At 38.3% G+C, this 24,460-nt stretch overlaps 1 protein-coding gene across 3 annotated transcripts in view; it reads left to right on the top strand.

The window, feature by feature from the left end:
* The window catches only part of LOC150082003 (uncharacterized), a 422,573-nt gene that overhangs the window by 38,204 nt on the left and 359,909 nt on the right, over positions 1-24,460 (top strand). The window lies entirely within an intron of this gene.

Here is a 24,460-nt window from a genome sequence, read left to right as displayed (position 1 = left end):
GTTGGTCACTCAGACACTAGCAAGGCTTTTGTGGATTTATTGGTGATTGTTTTCTACATCAGCATGTTCGGGAGGCAACTAGAGGGAGTAATACTCTTGATCTGATTATCAGTAGCACATTCATGCATTAAGAATCTGCAGATAAAGGAACCACTAGGTGGCAGTGATCACAGTGTGCTGAAGTGGGATTTACTCAAAGAGGTAACTACCATCAGGGGTAAAGGGAAGGGTTTTTGCTTTCTTAAAGGCGATTACGATGGTCTGAGACAGTATTTTAATTCTATACAGTGGGACCAACTGATGATGTTACCAACAGCAAATTCAAAATGGGAAGCATTCAAAGAACTTATCTTGGAAGCTACTAGGCTTTACATACCAACTAAGAAATATTGTTCAAGGTTTAGGCCTAAATGGATGTCAGATGAACTAATGAGACATATGGCAGAGAAGAAAAATGCATGGGATACATACAAATTAACACGTGACACAGAACCCTATGATAGATATAAGCTAGTCTGTAACCAAGTTACAAAGGAGGTTAGGCAGATTATGAGAAATATTTGGCAAAGGATGCAAAGAAAAACAGCAAAGAGTTTTTTACTTATGTAAAATCTAGAAGGAAGGGGATGAATCAGATTGGTCCACTTGATATCGATGGTTCAACTATTGATGATCCTGCTCAGGTAGCTAACAAACTAAATGAATATTTTGCATCAACATTTACACATGAGGAGTTATTCAGCGAGCGGAATGCCAGAGGTGTATTCAACTCTGGCAGTAAGCTAGAGAATCTTTTAATAACTGAGAGTAAAGTGGAGGAGAAATTGTTGAGGATAAACATAAAAAAAGCACCCGGGGTAGATGGGATCTATCCAGTTATATTAAAGGAGGCAACAAAGGAAGTAATCAAATGCTTAGCCATAATTATGAGCGCTTCCTTGGACTCAGGGGAGGTAACCATAGACTTTAGATATGCAAAAAAAAAAAAAAAAGTGCAGCCATTATCAACCCACTGCAGGATGGAAGCCTCCACAACAATTCATGCTGAGGGAAATGGACCATAATCTGCCACACTGGTCCAGTGCGGGTTGTCAGCTCGACCGTATTCGGCAGTCAGGGTTTTGAACCCCGTTCTACTCAAAGAGTGTGAGCTACTGCACTCCTGCTCCTGACCACTCGGCTACGGAGGCAAATGTGACCCCAATTCACAAAGGAGGATCAAAGGCTGACAAGTAATTATAGACCTGTGAGTTTAACTTCTGTTCCAGGAAAATTAATGGAGGCACTGATTAAAGAAGCACTGCAGGATCATCTAGACCAGACTTCAGTTATAGCTCGGACACAGCATGGTTTTGTTAAGGGGAGTCTTGCCTGACCAACTTGATTGGATACTATGATGCAGTCACAAAAGAACTGGATGCAGGGAATAACTTTGATATTATATATTTGGATCTTTGAAAGGCTTTTGATGCTGTTGCACATGGAAGACTGCTACACAAATTGGAGCAGTGTGGCATTTGAGACAAATTGCTGCTATGGATAAAGGGGTGGTTGAGGGGGAGAAGACAGAGAGTGGTAATCAATGGACACTGCTCATCTTGGACTAATGTTATTAGTGGAGTCTCTCAGGGTTCAGTGTTGGGTCCATTATTTTTTTCTGTACTTTATAAATGATATTGATGATGGTATATCAAGCTTAATGTCCAAGTTTCCAGACGATACAAAGGTTGGCAGGGTTGTTAAGGACACTACTGACGCTATGCTGCTGCAACAGGATCTGGAAAGGTTGAACAGCTGGGCTGAGAGGTGGCAAATGAAGTTTAATGTAAAGAGAGTTGGCAAATGTAAAGTATTACATATGGGAAACAGCAACCCAGAGCAACTTATCAACTCTGTGGTACTACACTGACAGTGGTAGAGAATGAAAAGGACCTGGAGGTAATTGTGCAGGCAGATATGAAGTTCTCTGAGCAGTGCAGATGGGCTGCAAGAGTAGCTCATGGTGTCTTATCAATGATATACAGGAATTTTTCTAGCATGGGTAAGGTGGTGATTATTCCCTTGTATAAGGCAATGGTCAGGTCACAACTTGAGTACTGTATACAGGTCTGGAGGCCTCATTTCAAGAAGGATGTAGAGCTGCTGGAACAAGTATAGAGAAGGGCAACAAGAATAGTGAATGGAACAAAGGGTTGCTCTTACGAAAAAAGGCTTAAGTTTTGCAAATTAGAGTGTCTGGAGATTAGGCACCAGCGAGGTGGACTGATAAAGGTGTATAAAGCCTTAAATGGTTTGAGCATGCTCAATGCCGATGGGATTCTTTCTCTTGTTCAGAATAATCACCTGAGTGGGCATAAATTCAAATTAAGGAAAGACAGATGTAGGATAGATGTGCAGAAATTTGCCTTTAGCCAGCGGGTAGTTGGTTGGTGGAACAGACTTCCATCCCTAGTTGTGGAAGTTGATAGCCTAAATAAATTTAAGGGTCAGCTGGACAGGTATTTTTAACGAACGGAGGGGTGAAATGGAAGTGTTTTTTTTGCTGATGCTGCATAAGCTTGCTTTCTTGCATCATATGCCTCTACCAATGCTAATGCTAAAAGGTAGGCGACGTCTCTTCTCTGAACATATTATGTTCATCTTTGAAAAATCTCTTTCCGCTTCTGCCGTACTTAACAGTAATTGTTCTGACAATACTTTTAGCTCTTTGAACACTTTCAGGAATTGCCTAAATCTGGGAATTTTTTGAAACATTTCCCTGAAATCTCGACAATCATTAATGTCAATTTGGTAATTAAAAATGTCATTAAATACGAGCAATTGTTCTTCAGCTGCTTTCCATGGAACTAGTACTTCCTCAATATTCCAGTAATCTGGCTCCAAAAAATTGAGAAATTGTAATTTATTCCTATCTTGAAATTGGATACAACTTGCTTTTAAATGTTCACAATGCATTAGTCTTTTTTTGAAATTCGTTTCAGTGTTTTCTGAAAGTCTTTCCCTAGGAAGCCTGACAAATCGATGATTTTCTACAAATTTTATATTTTTTGAAGGTTTCTGAAGTAATTAATTCAATTTTTTTTTCATATGGATCCTTTTCCTTTCCAAGCATTTGAAATGTCTTAATAGATCTTATCACGAGTTTTTCGGCCTTTATTATGTCTATATTTCTTGCTTGCAGTGCATTTGAAAGAAGAGAAATTTTGTTTAAAATATCAATCATCAACGCCAAATCAGTTATAAAATATATATTTTCGAGATGGGCAGCCATACCTAAGTACTTTTTATTTGAATAAAAATAGTGGCATAGCGCTGGATAAGCGTGCTACACAGCTAGCGTTGACCAATAACTGCAGGCAGCCCATCTTAGTCCCAAAACTCTACCAATATTTATAATTTCAATTCCAAGTTGTTCGGATATTTTGGAAAGTTCAATTTGGTTCTTATTGTATTGATGAAAAATAGTATATATCTTATCAATAAATATTTTTAAATGATTTACTTGCTTTATTTCCTTTATCAAATCATCTAAAACAAGATGGAGGCGATGATTTAAACAGTGCCATATTATTATCTTTGGAAACTCTTTTGCAATCCTAGTAGGCACTTTCATAGCCAGGTGGGAAGGAGCAGCAGTGCGTAGCACACGCTTCTTGATTAGACCGGGGTTCGAGCCCGTCACCACCAAATACGGAGGATGCGGAAAGGTCAGGGAATGACCACCGCATATTCGTGGAGCAATATGGCCTTAGTTGCTAATGCTCCTAAAAATCAAATAACAGGAATCCTAGTGCGCACTCCAGATCTTCTACCAAGCATAATGCTGGCACCATCGGAGCAAAATCCTATTAAATTTTTTTCTAGGTAGTTCTTAGTAAGCCCAACATTATCTAAACTTTCCATAACCGAAGAACATATTGTCTGTGCATCTTGTTTTTCAAATTCAACTAGTTCAACGAAAATTGTTGGTGATATAACTGAATCCTCAACTTTTAATAAAAGTATAATAACTGGTTTGCAGGATATCGTTGAAGCTTCATCAATAATCAAACATATTTTCAGATTATTTTCAATAATTTTATTAAATATTTCTTTTTTAATTTCCTTTGCAATGAAATCAACTACTTTCACAGCAGTTTTACGAGAATGTAATCCTATTGCCTGTGTGGACGTGACTTTCTGCCACTCTTGGAACAGAGAAGTTTTTTCTGATTTATTTTCTGCTTTATTAGTTTAAATTGACATATTAACTTATTTTCTAGAGTAGCTTTATATTCCTATTTACTGTACTTAAGTTTAAAGTAACTTAGATAGAGATTTTGTAGGTATTACTTAGTATCGGAAAGGGTATCAAATCCATGTGTTTACCATTCGTAAATAGCCGCCATTGTTACGGGAAAATTAATCAGTAAAATCTATTAATCTTGTTGAACTTCATTGGCAATTAAATTGTACTTTTAACTATACATATAACCACTTAGGTTACGTAACATAAATAATTAGTAAAAATAAATAATTAATACATAACTTGATACGGAAGTTATATAAAGGGATTTCGTAGATAACACTCGTTACTGAAACATAAATATTTCGTAGATAACACTCGTTACTGAAACGTAAATATTTCGTAGATTTCGTAGATAACACTCGTTACTGAAACATAAATATAGCGTTATAACTGTGTTGGGATACAAGTTTAGGATTTAATTTTATACTGAAATTGAAATTTTATTGAAAGTAAATCGAAATCATGACTCAAACCAGAGTAGCAAAGCAAAAGGCTCAAGCTAATGGGAATGCTGTGGCACAGGGGAGAACTGAAGGGGTCAGTTGCCCTCTGAATCACAGCCTATTAAAATGCACTAATTGCTTGATGTTTGTGGAGCAGTCAGGTACAGGACATGATACTGCCATGGAGGATGTCTTTGTGTGTGCGCGATGCAAGGAGTGTAAGGAAATCAGGCGACAACTCAGCGTTGTTATGGGCCTATATGAGAGCTTGAAGGACAGGGTGGATGCCCTCGAAGGATTACAAATGAGGGGCCCATCAAGCTCTCAGCTGCCCACACCAATGCCAGAGCTTGCACTTCGTCATCGCGCAACACAGCGGCAACCCCCAAGGCAGAATGCGCTGGTCCCAAAGGAACTAGTAGTTGTTGGTGACTCTATTGTCAGGGAAACGGGAAACATGCTTTGTAAAAAGGATAGGTGGAACAGGACCAGGGTATGTCTGCCAGGGGCAAAGGTAGATGATGTTGTAGAGCGGATATCATCTTTTAAGGGCACAAAAGGTGATATAGTTGTACACGTTGGGACAAATGATATTAAGAGTAGGAGACCGGCGGAATTACTTAACAAGTACAGGTCACTGATGAAAAAAAGCCATGAATTAGGGTTGAATTTGAAAGTGTCTGCAATTGTGCCCAGACACGATAGGAGGGAGTATATGATGAGAGCCCTGTCGATCAATTCGGCCCTGGAAAGATTGTGCAGGGCTCAAGGGGTAGAATTTTTTTCAGCCTGGTCTGTGCTTGTTAACAGGAGAGACTGCTTCTACAGGGATGGGATACACTTAAATAGAAAGGGTGCAAGAATGTTTGCTGATGCTATTGAGGCAGTGTTAGGTGTGTCGGAAAACTGCTAGATTGGGGGGATACAAGGACTAATAGATTAACAGTAGCCACTGGCAGAGGAGAAAGTGATTCTTGCATTGCTTCTATTGGAATGAGCAGCAGCCTGGAAAATAAGATGCAGGATATTTCAGAGACTGCTGGGAATCATGGGGGTACAAGTAAACACATGGGCTGTGTTAGGGTGGCTAAGAGGAAGAGCAGGTGCATGTATACTTGCGTGTACACCAATGCTAGGAGTTTAGTAAATAAATTTGTTGAATTTGAGTTATTGCTCAAAACATCAAAGGCAGATATTGTTGGGATTTCAGAGACGTGGTGTCACACAGGTATAAGGAATGCAGAACTGGAATTTGCAGAGTGATAATCAATGGACACTGCTCATCGTGGACTAATGTTATTAGTGGAGTCCCTCAGGGCTCAGTGTTGGGTCCATTATTGTTTTCTGTATTTATAAATGATATTGAGGATGGTATATCAAGCTTAATGTCCAAGTTTGCAGATGATACAAAGGTTGGCAGGGTTGTCAAGGACACTACTGACACTATGCTGCTGCAACAGGATCTGGAAAGGTTGAGCAGATGGGCTGAGAGGTGGCAAATGAAGTTTAACATTGACAAATGTAAAGTACTACACATGGGAAACAGCAACCCCAGAGCAACGTATCAACTCTGTGGTACTACACTGACAGTGGTAGAGAATGAAAGGGACTTGGGGGTGGTTGTGCAGGCAGATATGAAGTTCTCTGAGCAGTGCAGACGGGCTGTAAGAGTAGCTCATGGATAAGGAGGTGATTATTCCATTGTATAAGGCAATGGTCAGACCTAGAGTACTGTATACAGGTCTGGAGGCCTCATTTCAAGAAGGATGTAGAGCTGCTGGAACGAGTACAGAGAAGGGCAACAAGATTAGTGAATGGAACAAAGGGGTGCTCTTACGAAGAAAGGCTTAAGTTTTGCAAATTACAGTGTCTGGAGACTAGGCACCAGCGAGGTGATGTGATAGAGGTGTATAAAGCCTTGAATGGTTTAAGCATGCTCAATGCTGATGGAATTCTTCCTCTAGCTCAGAAAAATCACCTGAGAGGGCATAAATTCAAATTGAGGAAAGCCAGATGTAGGATAGACGTGCGGAAATTTGCCTTTAGCCAGCGGGTGGTTGGTTGGTGGAACAGACTTCCATCCCTTGTGGTGGAGGTTGATAGCCTAAATAAGTTTAAGGCTCAGCTGGACAGGTATTTTGAACGAACAGAGGGGTGAAGTGGAAGTTGGTTTTTTTTTTTTTTTTGGCTGATGCTGCATAAGCTTGCTTTCTTGCATCAATTGCCTCTACTAATGCTAATGCTAATTTGGGAAGTACAATGTCTACAGAAAAGATAGACAGGATAGGAAGGGAGGAGGGGTTATGCTATTAGTTAAGAAACACATAAAATCCAAGGAAGTGAAGCCAGTCGACATCGCTGGACAGTGCAGTGTCGAGTCAGTTTGGTGTGACTTAAGCATTGGGAGATCAAAATTGAGAGTAGGAGTGTGCTATAGGCCTAATGACTCTGATGAGTATAATAAGAAACTGTACAGAGAAATAGAGTGGGCCAGTAAATCAGAGAGTCTTATAATGGGAGATTTTAATTTCCCAGATATTGACTGGAATTTGGGGGCTGGTTACTCACACACTAGCAATGCATTTGTGGATTTATTGGATGATTGTTTTCTACATCAGGATGTTCGGGAGGCAACTAGAGGGAGTAATACTCTTGATTTGATTATCAGTAGTGATTCTTCATGCATTAAGAATCTGCAGATAAATGAACCACTAGGTGGCAGTGATCACAGTGTTCTGAAGTGGGAGTTACTCAAAGAGGTAACTACCATTAGGGGTAAAGGGAAGGGGTATTGCTTTTGTAAAGGCGACTACGATGGACTGAGACAATATTTAAATTCTATACAGTGGGATGAACTGATGTTACCAACAGCAAATTCAAAATGGGATGCATTCAAAGAACTTATCTTGGAAGCTACTAGGCTTTACATACCATCTAAGAAATATTGTTCAAGGTTTAGGCCTATATGGATGTCAGATGAACTAATGAGGCATATGGCAGAGAAGAAAAATGCATGGGATACATACAAATTAACACGTGACACAGAAGCCTATGATAGATACAAGTTGATCTGTCACCAAGTTACAAAGTAGGTTAGGCAGATTACGAGAAATCTTTGGCAAGCAATGCAAAGAAAAAGAGCAAAGAGTTCTTTACTTATGTAAACTCTAAAAGGAAGGGGATGAATCAGATTAGTCCACTTGATATCATTGGGTCAACTGTTGATGATCCTGCCCAGGTAGCTAACAAACTAAACGAATATTTTGCATCGACATTCACACATGAGGAGTTATTCAGCGAGGGGAATGCCAGAGGTGTATTCAACTCTGGCAGTAAGCTAGAGAATCTTGTAATAACTGAGAGTAAAGTGGAGGAGAATTTGTTGAAGATAAATACAAGAAAGGCATCTGGGATGGATGGGATCTATCCAGATATATTAAAGGAGGCAGCAAAGGAAGTAAGCACACCCTTAGCCATAATTATGAGAGCTTCCTTGGACTCAGGGGAGGTACCCATGGACTGGAGATGTGCAAATGTGACCCCAATTCACAAGGGAGGATCAAAGGCTGACACAAGTAATTATAGACCTGTGAGTTTAACTTCTGTTCCCGGAAGATTAATGGAGGCACTGGTTAAAGAAGCACTGCAAGATCATCTAGATAAGACTTCAGTTATAGCTCGGAAACAGCATGGTTTTGTTAAGGGGACGTCTTGTCTGACCAATTTGATTGGATACTATGATGCAGTCACAAAAGAACTGGATGCAGGGAATAACTTTGATATTATATACTTGGATCTTAGAAAGGTTTTTGATACTGTTGCACATGGAAGACTTCTGCACAAATTGGAGCAGTGTGGCATTGGAGGCAAATTGCTGCTATGGATAAAGGGGTGGTTGAGGGGGAGAAGACAGAGAGTGGTAATCAATGGACACTGCTCATCTTGGACTAATGTTATTAGTGGAGTCTCTCAGGGTTCATTATTGGGTCCTTTATTGTTCTCTGTATTTATAAATGATATTGATGATGGTATATCATGCTTAATGTCCAAGTTTGCAGACGATACGAAGGTTGGCAGGGTTGCAAAGGACACTACTGCAACAGGATCTGGAAAGGTTGAGCAGATGGGCTGAGAGGTGGCAAATGAAGTTTAACATTGACAAATGTAAAGTGCTACATATGGGAAACAGCAACCCCAGAGCAACGTATCAACTCTGTGGTACTACACTGACAGTGGTAGAGAATGAAATGGACCTGGGGGTGGTTGTGCAGGTAGATATGAAGTTCTCTGAGCAGTGCAGACGGGTTGCAAGAGTAGCTCATGGTGTATTGTCAATGATATATAGGAATTTTTCTAGCAGGGATAAGGAGGTGATTATTCCCTTGTATAAGGCAATGGTCAGGCCACACCTAGAGTACTGTATACAAGCCTGGAGGCCTCATTTCAAGAAGGATGTAGAGCTGCTGGAACGAGTACAGAGAAGGGCAACAAGATTAGTGAATGGAACAAAGGGGTGCTCTTACGAAGAAAGGCTTAAGTTTTGCGAATTACAGTGTCTGGAGACTAGGCACCAGCGAGGTGATCTGATAGAGGTGTACAAAGCCTTGAATGGTTTGAGCATGCTCAATGCTGATGGGACTCTTCCTCTTGCTCAGAATAATCACCTGAGAGGGCATAAGTTCAAATTGAGGAAAGACAGCTGTAGGATAGATGTGCGGAAATTTGCCTTTAGCCAGCGGGTGGTTGGTAGGTGGAACAGCCTTCCATCCCTTGTCGTGGAAGTTGATAGCCTAAATAAGTTTAAGGCTCAGCTGGACAGGTATTTCGAACGAACAGAGGGGTGAAGTGGAAGTGGTTATTTTTTATTTATTTATTTTACTTTATTTTTTTTTGGCTGATGCTGCATAAGCTTGCTTTCTTGCATCAAATGCCTCTAGTAATGCTAATGCTATTCCCACATCTAATCCATTTTTAATTTGCACTTCTAACTCATCTTCTGTCTGAAAATGGTTTACATCTTTTTGCCAGACTGAAAACTGTATTAAATACTCTACAAGTAGCACTTAAATATTTTTCATTCATCGTGTCTATTACTTTTGTTATTGAATCCTGCTCACATTGTTTTAAGTTCTCTTTACAAATGTTATGAACTTTTGATGAAAAAGGTTTTCTTTTTTTTTCCTTAGAGAAGCTTGTTGTACCTCTTTATTTTTCTCTGATGCCTCAATCTGAAAACATTTCCATTCTTTTGACACATGAACACTTTTCTCTTTTATAAAGTCATATTTTGCAACCTAACGTTTTGTTAAAAATTACCAGTCCATCATATTTTTCTTTAAAATTGTTATATTATTTCACTGTCCAGCATTCAGGAATATTATTTTCAATTTTGGAGTTATTGTTTTTTATTTAAATAATTGACGTGCTGCTTTCTTCAAATTGAAGTGGTTGTGCTTGTGACTTGTTTTGTACCATCCAAGACCAGTTCTAATACAACTAATTCTGTTTTTAGTTTCTTATTGAAAAAATCTGTCAAACTCTGTTGCCTTTTCATCTTTTTAAGGGCTACTGCAAAAAATTTTAAAAATGTTTTATTTTAATATATTATAGAGCAGGAGCAGATATGTGCATATATATTTGAATATTTTTACTGGTTCTGTCCATGTGTGGTCATATCATAAACTTTTATAAACATACCATTGATAAACATCAATACCTTATACCATTGATAAACATCAGTCAGAACATACATTTTCTTCATTTTATCGATACAAAACGAAAATTTCTTGCTGAATTAATAAATGGTATAGGCTATACAGATTAAATATGATAGAATAATATGTACGACAAACCTGTTTGTCACAGGAAGGTTGTGATAAAAACGTCTTAATTACCACATGCACACTGGAATAAGGATTCCAACATGGAAGAACATTCTTCCACCGCTTCCAAAATGGGTGATAAGGTAACCCTTTCTATTGGCTCATTGGGTCCTAGCTTCCTATTGTTTTTATTGATCGGGGAATACCAACGCACTCATAATATCTCGTGTGAATTTAGGGCGTAAACACAAAACTGAAAAAAATGACAGTGTGTCACCCCCCTGGTTGTTTGGCACTTTTTCTCTTTACATTATATATTTGTTTACTTAAGTAACAAATGCAAGGGAATAAAAATGTAGTATTTCATTTCAAAGGTATAATGAGTTATGAAATGAATAAATAAATATTACAAGCATAGTTCCATCTAATTTTTTTCACCTATGGACAGAATGAACATCACTTGGAATACGCTATTGCGTAGATGAACATTAAAAAAGAGTAAGGAATGTAAATTTGTGATTTCCACATTGGGGGGCTGCCCAGGCGCCCACCTTAGAGAGAATGATCACAAGTGGCATTTTAACAACTGGTTCGCCGAACTCAACAAAAAATTATGTATCGGTTCTGCCGAACCGATACCTAATTTTTTGTTGAGTATTAAATTTTAATACTCAACTTTTTTTAATAACTAGGGGAGGTCTGAGGAGGCGGTCCGCCCCCTCCGGTGCGAACCGGCTGAATCCCACCACTGGGTGAGGGTGAAGCAATCCAACTGAACGAGGTGACCTTCAATGTAACGTCAGAATCGTGGCATTTACTTATGCCATTGTAAAGTTTTGCAGTCTAACCTTTATTAATTTTTGGTTTAAGATAAAAATCTGTAATTTTATGTACCTTCTAATTATAGATAATTTTTACTTTGTGTGGTCTATTCAGAGCTATTGCATTTGAGAATCTCTCTCTCTCTGTTACTGTATGAAAATAGTGCAATACCAATGCAACTCATTGAGAAGGCAGTGTTTCCTGCTCTGAGCATAATATTAATAGTATAATAATATAACACTATGAATTATATTATTGTATTAACACTATGAAGTGTAGAATGATGTATTTATTTGCTTTTATACTGTCTCTTGTTATTTAATAAGTGATTTCATTTTTCAGAGATTTCATTTCTTTGAAAACTTTCAGCTGTTTCCACATATGAACGAACATTTCAATTGTTAAAATCCCAGACCGAAAAATATAAACTGAATTTTAATACTGCTGTACTACGCTCTACCTTTGACCATGACTGAATTGTGCAATGCACTTGCACAAGGAAAGAACAGTGCTCCAGGCCCTGATGGAGTTTATTACACCATGATCTATTATTTAAGTGAGAAATTATTAACTGCTCTCTTGCAAATGTATAACAGAATTTTCTTAAAGGAGTATTACCCTGCTAGCTGGTGCCATTTTTATGTGCTAGCCTTCCCAACACTGGGAAAAGTCTACACAGATCCAATAAAAATTACCATCCTATTTCTCTACCCAGTTGTTTAGGGAAAACACTTGAAAAAATAGTTAACGCTAGACTGATATGGTTTTTGGAGACCCAAAACATTCTAAGTGCAAGTCACTATGGTTTCCGGAGAAGATTAACGCTCCATCTCATCATCAAAGCTGAAGCAAATGTCCGGAACACTTTCCTCAGAAATGAGCACCTAGTTATGTGTTGACATCGAAAAAGCCTTTGATACAACTTGGTGATACGAGTTTCTTCAGGACCTACATATATCTGGACTTAGGGGGTCATCTCCCAAAATTTATTAAGAACTTTCTAGGCAATATATCCTTTCAGGTCAGATTCCATTCTTCACTGTCTTGAGCATATGTACAAGAAGAGGGAGTTCCCCAAGGCTCAGTGCCATGCTCTTTGCCATTAGGATTGATTCTATAACTAAGTGTATATCTCACAAATTTGATGCATACTTGTACACTGACGATCTTGCCATCTCATGTCATTCTCAAAATATGAGACTAATTGAAAGGCAACTACAAGGCACCATTAACTAAATAGTCTCTTGGGCCAAAAACAATGGATATTGACTTTCTAAACCAAAAACAACTGCCGTACACTTCTGTCACAAACGTTCTTTATATCCTGATCCAGACCTTCAGTTAGATTCTCATCATATTATTTTCCAGCATAGTATTAGATTTCTTTGTGTAATACTTGATAAAAAAATTAAACTTCCTGGAACATATAAAACATATAAAAATTGTCTTAGAAAACTAAATATTCTCAGAGTAATTTCTTCTATGACATGGGTTACAGATCGTTACGTGTTGCTACATCTATACCACTCACTGATCAGATCTCGATTAGACCGATTAGATTATGGGTCTTCTGCATATGACTTGTCCAGGCCGAGTGTATGAAATGGCTTAATCCCATTCATCACAGTGCACTACGAGTGGCACTGGGGGCTTTTCACACATCACCAATTTTAAGCCTCTATACGAAAGCCTATGAACCGTTGCTGCACAGTGTATTTAGACTTAATAAACTATGAGCAGGCACAATTTGGCCTCAGTAGCCCTTGTGTCATTAAGCCAAATGACACAATCGCTACACCTTCAACAACAAGTTCTGCTACTAAATTATGCAGCCAAAATCAGTAGTCTCCCACATCATCCTGTGTGGTAGTATTTGTTCATGAAAGTAAACCATGGCTCAACAAACCATCTTGCATTAGGCTTCAAGCTCTAATCACAAGCTAGGACTTGAATTTCACTAACACACTTCAGGATACTAACATGGAAACTCAACCATGGCAAATGCTTCAGATAAAGGCTTAGGAATAAATATCTGGAAAGAATAACCTTCCAGATACCAATATTAGGCAAATACATATGGCCTACTCCACCGAGTTTAGAAGACTCATTCAAATATATACAGATGGATCCAAGACTTGTAGTAAAGTTGGTACAGCTGTAGTACTACCAAGCCGACCGGGCTAGCCAGGTGGGTAAAGTGCCTGCTTGGCAACCCAAAGGTCGCGGGTTCGAATCCCGCCTCGGGCTTGGATCAAAGTACTGCAAAAACCTTGGGAGGTGCATTATGGCCACAGAAGCCGATTCGCCAACAACTACCAAAAAAAAAGTACTACCAAATGCCACCATCTCCAGACAGCTTCCATCAGAATGCAGTACTTATACCTCAGAGTTATATGGTATTCTACTAACCCTAGAGAATATAAAAGAAGCCTCATATACTCAATCCATCATATATATACTGACTCGTTAAGTGCTGTTAATGCTCTACAGGGTAAATCCTTCCTTAGTCATCCTCTGCTATAGAACATTTGGGCACAGTTATTAGAACTTCATGGACAGCTTGTAATATTTTGTTGGATCCCTAGACACATTGGAATCCCAGGAGACGAGCAGATTTAGCTGTTAAAATGCCACAAATGTGATGCCATCTAATTTCAGGACTCTTTATAATGATCATAAATCCTTTATCAAACAGACATATAAAGAACAGTGGACATGCATGTGGCAAGATCAAAGATATTGCTTTTTTGATTTCAAGAAATAATAAATTTCTTGAAATCAAGAAAGAACCCCCAAACAGTGGCAATCCAGCCTGAGATGAAACAGAAAGGAAGAAACCATACTGGCCAGATTACGCATCGATCATACATTCCTAACTCACAATTACCTACTAACAAATGATGACCCTCCACAATGCAATAACTGCTTATGCTCATTAACAGTAAAACATATAATCATAGAATGGAAAACTGCTTTCTTCTCTCATTTTCATAATTGCAATCAGTTAACATTACAGTGTTTTCTAGAAGATCACGAAGATATGGATGACATTTTTCTCTTTCTAAAATTGATAAATAAATATCACATTATCTAAACCCTATCACTTGTAAGACAAAGGAAGAAGATATTAGCCTTCTTCCTTTGTCTTAGGCTATAAGACAAAGGAAGCATTATAGCCTAAGTTGCTGATGCACCAACAAATTCTAACAAAAATAACATTTCTTTGAAAGGAGCACACTACCTGTGAAACTCATCGAAAAGGCAAAGTTTGCTCTGTTGTGAGCATAAGAATCATTGCATTAATGCTGCAAAGCTTGGAATTGTGTTTCTTCATAATTCAGATTTTATTTGCTTTAGATTTTCTATAGATATTTAATTAGTTAAGATGTGGAGGAATTACCTTTATGATGTCTTATTGAACAGTTCAGTGCTGATACTCTCTGTTGTTAAATAACTATACAAATTGTTTACATGTATTCCACACCCTCATAGACAAAATCAATGATCCAATGCACCACGGAACTGGAGGCCTGCAGACCCCAGTACTGCCTGGGGTTTGTCCTTGTAGTACAGTACTTTCTTTGACCTACTGGTATTTCCTTGCTAGCTTCTGATATATTATCCTGGCTATCTGGTCATGTCTACTCAGTCTGGGTGATCACCTTGCATCCTGCGGTGATAGTGTTGATTGTTTCTGGGCCCAGGTGGCATTGTTGATAGGTGTCATCAGACACTCTGGGCTCCTTGCCGATATATTTTCCATAGTTTCTGGTTTTGATTACCTGTTCTTAGATGGTGAGCATAAATCCTTCAGTCTGGGATGAGCATCCCGCTCTTGAGCCAAAATCTCTTAGAGGAAAAATTGGAAAGGAAAAAGGAGGAAAGGCATGAAAAATTTTTTTCATGCCTCAAAACACTGCAGTTCTGATTCAACCAATAGGCCAAGTTGTTATTGCTACATTTAAAGCCTACAACATAAGGAACACCTTTCCCCAAACTGTTAAAGCCATCAACACTGGTGAAAATGGATTGAGCCTAAAGGAGTTTTGGAAATCCTGCAACATTAAAACTGCCATCTAAGGTTTCCAGTGTTTGGAAATGTTTTAAATGGCTGGAAACATTTTAAGTAACTCAGAAAACCATGACTGGAGTGCAGAGGAAAGTTTGTAAGGATTGTATAAAGGTGTCCCAAGAACCTGATGATTCAGTTGAGAATGTTAAAGCATACGAAATTTACGACGACATACAATTGACAACGACAGAGAGGGCCTCTCTAGTGAAGAACAAGAGCATACAATTGAAGGAGAAGTTGATCAAGACCCTACAAATGAAGAACCGATAAAATCGCTGACTGCAAAAAGGACTTAGTGAGCTGTTGCACACTTTGAAAAAATGTGTGATTATTTCCAGGAGAATGTCTCTGACTTGGAACGAAGTTCAAAGGCAATAAGAAGTTTAAAGAAACGAATGAATCCCTACACAATTTTGTACAAGAGGAATACAGCCAAAGTACAACTCAAAAATTGACACATTTTTTAGTCTCCAAAGATTGAAAAACTCTATAGCCCAGGGCCATCAGATTATTAAATTCTTGATTTTAATTTATATTTAATTTCGATACATAATGTAGTTATTTACCACATAATTATAAAGGTATGTAATGTAGAATATTTTATTATATGTATATAAATTTTTGAATATTAAATATTTTGATCGACATATGCATCTTTTCACTACTGTTTATTATTGACAAGGAAATGTCCCACGGTATAGACTGCAACTCAAAAATACATATGTTACTTTATGGGGATAGAGTGCTCGCTTAGTGCTGATTCACTTAGCGCTCTTATTGGGAGAAAGCCGACCTCAGTGCTCATCCTGTAACAGTCAGCTTACGGTCCACCATTTTTTACTTGATTGTCTCTTACATTTAGCCATCTGGTTAAACACTTTTCAATCAGTTTCCAGCCTTAATGTATCACATGATTTATCTCATATCCTAGGAAACAATGGAGATATTGAAGAACTTTTAATATACTTAAAATGTATTGGCCTATACAAAAGTATGTAATATAACAACTATAAGGATAGGGTCATGCAATTAAACAATGAATAGACACAATTTGGCCTCAGTAGCCCCTGTGTCTTTAAATCCAACAACAACAACAACTTAGTGCTCTGGATGATAAATAAAGATTTAAGATAAACAGCTTTTTATATTTCATCAAAAAAATTCCCTGCATTTAACGTTATCAATTTTTGTAAATCCGATGTGATCATAATAAGCAGCACCCAGTGTAATAAGTAAGATTAAGCCAACACGTGTAGGAAAGCCTGTTTAATTCAAAGTTCAAGGAACAAAAATATGTCTGTTTCATTTTAAATTGCCTCAAAAAATCCATACAGTTCAGAATTGGTCAGTATTAATTAATAAAGAAATTTTTAGTTAGATACTCTTATTAAACATTGTGCACCATTTAATTAAGTCTTATTTAAAATACAGTAAACCCCTGCTATTCGCGGGAGTTACGTTCCTGAGAAATGCCTCGAATACCGAAAACACAAATACTGAGTTATGGCTCCCATAGTAATAAAGGGGTTCCGTTCCAAAGTATGAAATATATAAGAAAAACTAGTCTAAAATTTTTTCTATGTATGTATTATATGTACCTTCATAATAGACTATATACATAGACGGTACATAGTGAATTGCAAGCATAAGGCATCGAAATGAAAATAAGAAACAATTTAATATTAAAGGTAATATTTATTAGAAATTTCAAACAAATTTTTCAATCTAAAAAAGCTATCCTGCCAGTTCTAATACCAGTTTCGCTAAAGTGTTGATAAAGGTGTTTTGCCTTTCCACGAATGATGAGTGAACTTAAGGGAATTTTATTTTGAGTTCGGTCTTCTATCCACAGATTTAATGCCTTTTCCATTTTTTCTAATTTAACATCACGAGTTACAGAGCAAATTTTTGAAGCAATTAGCACGTTTTCACGGACACTATGGTGGATTTTTTCTTCCGATTTCTTGATTGATCAAACCGTTGACATTGATTTTATAATGTTTTGCCACTGATGAGACACCTTCACCATTAGAAATTTTGTCTAATAACTGAATTTTACTCGCCAATGTCATCACCTTCTTTGATCTTTTCACAATTCCCTTGTTATTTGAAAATGGCAGAAGGTTATCAAATTGTAGCAGGATACTTAATGATTTTGTAATAACTGAGAGCCAAGTGGAAGACAAACTGTTGAAGTTAAACGTAAGAAAAGCACCTGGGGTGGATGGGATCTATCCAGTTATATTAAAGGAGGCGGCAAAGCAACTAAGCAAACCTGTAGCCATAATTATGAGAGCATCCTTGGACTCAGGGGAGGTTCCCAAGGACTGGAGATGTGCAAATGTATCCCCAATTCATAAAGGGGAATCGAAGGGTGACACGAGTAATTACAGACCAGTTAGTTTAACTTCTGTTCCGGGTAAAATAATGGAGTCAATGGTTAAAGATGCATTGCAGGATCATCTAGACAAGACTGCAGCAATAATTCAGACACAGCATGAGTTTGTTAAGGGAAAGTCTTATCTGACAAATTTGATAGGATATTATGATGTGCTTACAAAGGAACTGGATGCAAAAAATAATTTTGATATCATATATTTGGATTTCAGGAAAGCTTTTGACACTGTTGTGCATGGAAGACTTTTGTACAAATTGGAGCAGAATGGTATTAAGGGTAAGTTGTTACAATGGATAAAAGGATGGTTAAGTGTGAGAAGACAGAGGGTGGTAATCAATGAGTGCTGCTCTTCTTGGACTAACGTTATTAGTGGAGTCCCACAGGGTTCGGTGTTGGGTCTACTGTTGTTTTGTATATTTATCAATGATATTGATGAAGGTATATCAGGCTTAGTGTCGAAGTTTGCAGATGGTACAAAGGTTGACAGGGTTGTTAATGGCAGTATGCTATTGCAACAGGATCTAGAAATTTTGGGAAGATGGGCTGAGAAGTGGCAACTGAAGTTTAACCTTGACAAATGCAAAGTACTGCATATGGGTAGAAGTAACCCCAGAGAAACATACCAACTGTGTGGTACTACACTTAAGGTGGTAGAAAATGAAAAAGACCTGGGAGTAATTGTGCAGTCAGATATGAAGTTTTCTGAGCAATGCAGACAGGCTGCCAGGGCAGATCGTGGGGTTTTGTCAATGATATAGTAATTTTGCTAGCAGGGAAAAGGAGGTGATTTGTCCCTCTTTATAAGGCAATGGTCAGGTCACGCCTTGAGTACTGCGTACAGGTCTGGAGGCCTCATTTTAGGAAGGATGTAGATTTACTTGAGTGTGTACAGAGAAGGGCAACAAATTGGTGAGGGGAATGAAGGGATCCTCTTATCAAGAGAGGCTTAAGTTCTGCAAATTGCAGTGGCTGGAGACTAGGCACCTGCGCGGCGATCTGATTGAGGTGTATAAGGCCTTGAATGGGTTCAGCACCCTGAATTCTGATGGGATCCTTCCACTTGTTCAGATTACGAACCTAAGGGGGCATAAATTCAAATTAAGAAAAGACAGATGTAGAATAGATGTGCGGAAATTTGCCTTAGCCAGCGGGTGGTTAATTGCTGGAATAAACTTCCATATCTCGTTGTGGAACTTGATAGGTTGAATAAATTTAAGGAGGAACTGTACAGGCATTTGGAGGGAATGGCGTGTTTTTTTTTTTTTTTTTTTGGCTGATGCTGCATAAGCTCATACATTTGCTTTCTTGCATCACATGCCGCTGCTGCTACTACTACTATTCGTAGCCATATTTTTGTAGGGGTTAGAAAAGCATTTGTCCACAATAATTTGTCCGAAAAAGTCTGTTTACACTAACACACTGCAAAATGGTAGATTTTTCAATTTTGTAAGCATATAAATTGATAAATTTATTCAATTTATAAGCATATAAATTAAAAGCAAACGACGAAATCTTCCATGACAAGCGCATAGCACATACCGAGCAAGGATTAGCGAGAAACATCCACGCTCGCGATTTTGTCGCCCCTCTCTACCCACCCACTGAGTGCTGTTTTGACCGGGAAAGATGATTTTAGCCACCCCCATGTTTTTTATGACAGAAAATGTTCACGGCGATTTAAAAGTCACATTTGTTTAGGTTTCATTTTATATTAAATCAGCGACTGCGAATATGGGAAACAGTGAATGCAGATACTGCGAATAGCCGGGATTTACTGTATTTATCTTTTAGTTTAATTATTATGGTAGACATTCTTGAGTAGACAGTTCACGTGTTGACTTAATCAACATGGGAAAAGCTAACAGTTGTGCCATAGAAAAATTCAATAAATTTCTTGCATGTAATGACAAGGTTGCTAAGTTTCATTTTATCTGCCATTACTAGTCTTACAGTTTAATATATATACTACCTCTGCTCTAATATATTAAAATAAGAAGTATGCCATATATTGTTTGTAATTGAACATAACTAAAAAATCAGAGAGAGATAGACACTTTATCACTCTCTCTCAATGGTTGTAATCCTTGGAAAAAAATGCGTGACATTTCTCTCTTTTTTTTTTGTTTGTTATCGCTTTCATAATTCTCATTTCAGTATCTGAATGAAGCTGAAAAAATATTATTATTATTAGCCATATGGTGCAAGGAAGCCTGAGGCTTATGCTGCACCAGCCAAAAAAAAATTCCCAAGTTACCCTGAGAGGGAGGGAGAGGGAGAGAGAGAGAGAGAAAAGTAGAAGGGAATCACCAAGAAAGAGAAGAATGATAATATCCAGCTCAGGACCCTGGGTGTGCCAAACCCATACTCACCAGATGTGAGTCCCTAGGGTTATATATGTTTGATTACATCTGCAGAATTTCACCTTGGTTGTATGGATTAGATCTTTTGTGTGTGTTTATATACAGTCGAACTTGGTTATAACAAGCATGGAAATAACGAGATCATGGCTGTAATGAGACAAAAGCCATAATGATTTTAATTTACTCATATTTCCACACAATCACTCACTGTTATAACAAGCATACTACATGGATATATCGAACAAATTTTGGTAACTATGCAAACATTCTTGATTGCTTGAGTAGTTGAAAAATCCCAATTCTTGGAATAGACGAAAATGAAAAGGGCGACTTGGCTTTTTGACCATGGGCCAGTTTATGACTTTGTCCTCCGGCGACGGGGTCTATACAATAGTGCATTGGTGTTCTGCATGTTGCATTACCCTGTTTTCAGATTGTCTTGTATTCAATGAACCATCAATTTATATCGGGACTTCTAAGAACTTTGTATGCATTTCGTGCTTTTAAGAACTTTGTATGCAGATCACTTTATCATTTTAAAGTAAAATCAGTTTGAAACGAACCCTTCCTTTGGAAACATGTCTACTAACAAAAGAAAGTGTCTCTCAATTTTCGAAAAAGTCGAAATTATTCTTCAGTTAGAAGGTAGTGAAGGGCAACAAGATGATTGATGAGAGGAACGAAGGGGTCCTCTTCCAAGAAAGGCTTAAGTTCTGAAAATTGCAGCAGCTGGAGACTAGGCACCTGCGAGGTGATCTGATTGAGGTGTATAAGGCCTTGAATGGCTTGAGCATGCTGAATTCTGATGGGATTCTTCTGCTTGCTCAGATTACGAACCTGAGGGGCCATAAATTCAAATTGAGAAAAGACAGTTGTAGAATAGATGTGCAGAAATTTGCCTTTAGACAGCAGGTGGTTAATTGCTGGAACAAACTTCCCTGTACTGTAGCTAGAGCTTTTGCCACCAGGGGCAGTCCCTGAGTTTGCTATCCCTCTCAATAGACACCACAAATACTACAAAAAGTAAAAACAACATATAGGGAAATAAATTAAAATACTATGTTTATTTTTGAAGGAGAACTTTAATTCCAACATTCTAAAATGTTATTTTTCTTGCTTTTCTGTTAATTAAGTAATAAAAATTACTAAGTTAACATAAACAAAAGAATCGTTGAAAAATAAAATTGTGTCTCATGCGAAAAGTGCCGCACGGACCGCCCCCTCCGACCTGCCCTAGCTATGCCACTGAAACTTCCATCTGTTGTTGTGGAAGTTGATAGCTTAAATAAATTCAAGGAGGAACTGGACAAATTTTTAGAGGGAATGGTTGTGTGAATTTTTTTTTTTCTTTTTGGCTGATCTACATATACATACCCTTGCTTCCTTATACCACATGCCTCAGGAACGGGACATGATATCACCAAGGGGGAATGTCTTTGTGTGTGCACGGTGGAAGGAGTGTGAGGAAATCTGGTGCCAACTCAGCGTCGTTATGAGAGCTTGAAGGACAGGGTCGATGCCCTCGAAGGATCTAAATTGAAGGGACCATAAAGCTCTAAGGTGCCCACATCAACGCTAGAGCTTGCACTTGATCATCACGCAACACAGCAGCAACCCCCAAGGCAGAATGCACTGGTCCCACAGGAACTAGTAGTTGTTGGTGACTATTATTAGAGAAATGGGGAATATAGTGTGTAAAAAGAATAGGTGGAACAGGACCAGGGTATGTCTGCCATGGGCAAAGATTGATGACATTGTTGAGCAGATATCATCTTTTAAGGGCACAAAAGGTGATATTGTTGTACACGTTGGCACTAATGATATTAAGAGTAGGAGACCAGCAGAATTACTTAACATCTACAGGTCAATATTGAAAAAAAAGCCGTGAGTTAGAGTTGAATTTGAAAGTGTCTGCAATTCTGCCCAGATGCGATATGGGGTAGAATTTTTCTCATCCTGGTCTTACTTGTTAACAGGAGAGACTGCTTCTACAGGGATGGGATACACTTAAATAGAAAGGGTGCAAGAATATTTGTTGATGCTATCAGGGCAGAGTTAGATTGGTCGGAAAACTGCTAGTTTGGGGGGATACACGGACATAGATTAACAGTAGGTGCTGGCAGAGGTGAAATTGATTCTTGCACTGCTTCTATTGAAATGCAGTTGAGCAGCAGCCTGGAAAGCAATGTGCAGGGGATTTCAGACTGCTGGGAATCATAGTGGAACAAGTAAATATGTGGACTGTATTAGGGTAACTAAGAGTAGAAACAGGTGTATGTATACTTGTGTATACACTAATGCTAGGAGTATAGTTAATAAATTTGACCAGCTTGAAGTGTTAGTCAAGTCATCAAAGGCAGATATTGTTGGGATATCAGATACATGGTGTCACACACACATAAGCAGTGCAGAATTGGAATTTGGGGAGTACGATATATACAGGCAGGATAGACAGGACAGGAAGGGAGGAGGGGTTATGCTGTTAGTTAAGAAACACATAAAATCTAAGGAAGTGCATCCGATTGGTGTTGGTGTACAATGCTATGTTGAGTCTGTTTGGTGTGACATAAGCACTGTGAAAGCAAAATTGAGAGTAGGAGTGTGTTATAGGCCTAATGACTCTGATGAGTATAATGAACAATTATACAGAGAAATAGTGTGTGCAAGTAAATCAGATTGTCTAATAATGGGATTTTAATTTCCCAGATATTGACCAGAACTTGTGGATTGGTCACTTGCACATGAGCAAGGCTTTTATGGATTTACTGGATGAATGTTTTATACAGCAGCATCATCAGGAGGCAAGAGTGAGTATTACTCTTGATCTGATTATCAGTAGTGATTCTTCATGCATTAACAATCTACCACTAGGTGGCAGTGATTACAGTGTGCTGATGTGGGACTTACTCAAAGAGATAACTACCATCAGGGGTAAAGAAAAGGGTTTTTCTTTTTGTAAAGGAGACTATGGTGCTCTGAGACAGTTTTTAAATTCTATACAATGGGACCAAATGATGATATAACCAGCAGCAGCAGATTGTAAATGCGAAGCATTCAGAGAATTAATCTTGGAAGTTACTAGGCTTTTCATACCAATTAAGAAATACTGTTCAAGGTTTAGGCCTAAATGGATGTCAGATGAACTAATTAGACATGTGGCAGAGAAGAAAAATGCATGGGATACATATAAATTAACAGGTGACACAGAAGCCTATGATAGATATAAGATTATCTGTAACCAAGTCACAAAGGAGGTTACGCAGGCAAAGACAAATTACGTGAAACATTTGGCAAAGGATGCAAAGAAAAACAACAGCAAATAGTTCTTTACTTATGTAAACTCTAGAAGGAAGGGGATTAATCAGTTGGTCAACTTGATATCGATGGTACAACTATTGATGATCCTGCTCAGGTAGCTAACAAACTAAATGAATATTTTGCATCTACATTCACACATGAGGAGTTATTCAGGGAGGGGAATGCCAGAGGTGTATTAAACTCTGGCTGTAAGCTAGATAATCTTGTAATAACTGAGAGTAAAGTGGAGGAGACATTGTTGAAGATAACCATAAGAAGGACACCTGGGGTAGATGAAATCTATCCAGTTATATTAAAGGAGGCAGCAAAGGAAGTAAGCAAACCCTTAGTAATAATTACGACAGCTTCCTTGTACTCAGGGGAGCTACTCATGGACTTGAAATGTGCAAATGTGACTCCAATCCACAAAGGTGGATCAAAGGAAGATGCAAATAATTACAGACCTGTTAGTTTAACTTCTGTTCCATGGAAATTAATGGAGGCATTGGTTAAAGAAGCATTGCAGGATTATTTACACGAGACTTCAGTTATAGCTCGGACACAGCATGGGTTTGTTAAGGGAAAGTCTTGTCTGACCAATTTGATAGGATACTATGATGCAGTCACAAAGGAACTGGATGCAAAGAATAATTTTGATATCATATATTTGTGTCTTAGAAAGGCTTTTGATACTGTGGCACATGGAAGACTGCTGCACAAATTGGAGCAGTGTGGCATTGAAGGCAAATTGCTGCTATGGATAAAGGGATGGCTGAGTGGGAGAAGACAGAGAATGGTAATCAATGGACACTGCTCTTCATTGACTGATGTTATTAGTGGAGTCTCCCAGGGTTCCGTGTTGGGTCCATTGTTGTTTTCTGTATTCATTAATGATATTGATGATGGTATATCAAGCTTAATGTCCAAGTTTGCAGACGATACGAAGGTCAGCAGGCTT

This window comes from Mastigoproctus giganteus, chromosome 8 (assembly GCF_048544385.1).
Source record: "Mastigoproctus giganteus isolate SK-2022 chromosome 8, ASM4854438v1, whole genome shotgun sequence".
NCBI lineage: Eukaryota > Metazoa > Arthropoda > Arachnida > Uropygi > Thelyphonidae > Mastigoproctus > Mastigoproctus giganteus.
Note: the sequence above shows the minus strand (reverse complement) of the source record. Positions and strands in the feature narration are given on the sequence as shown.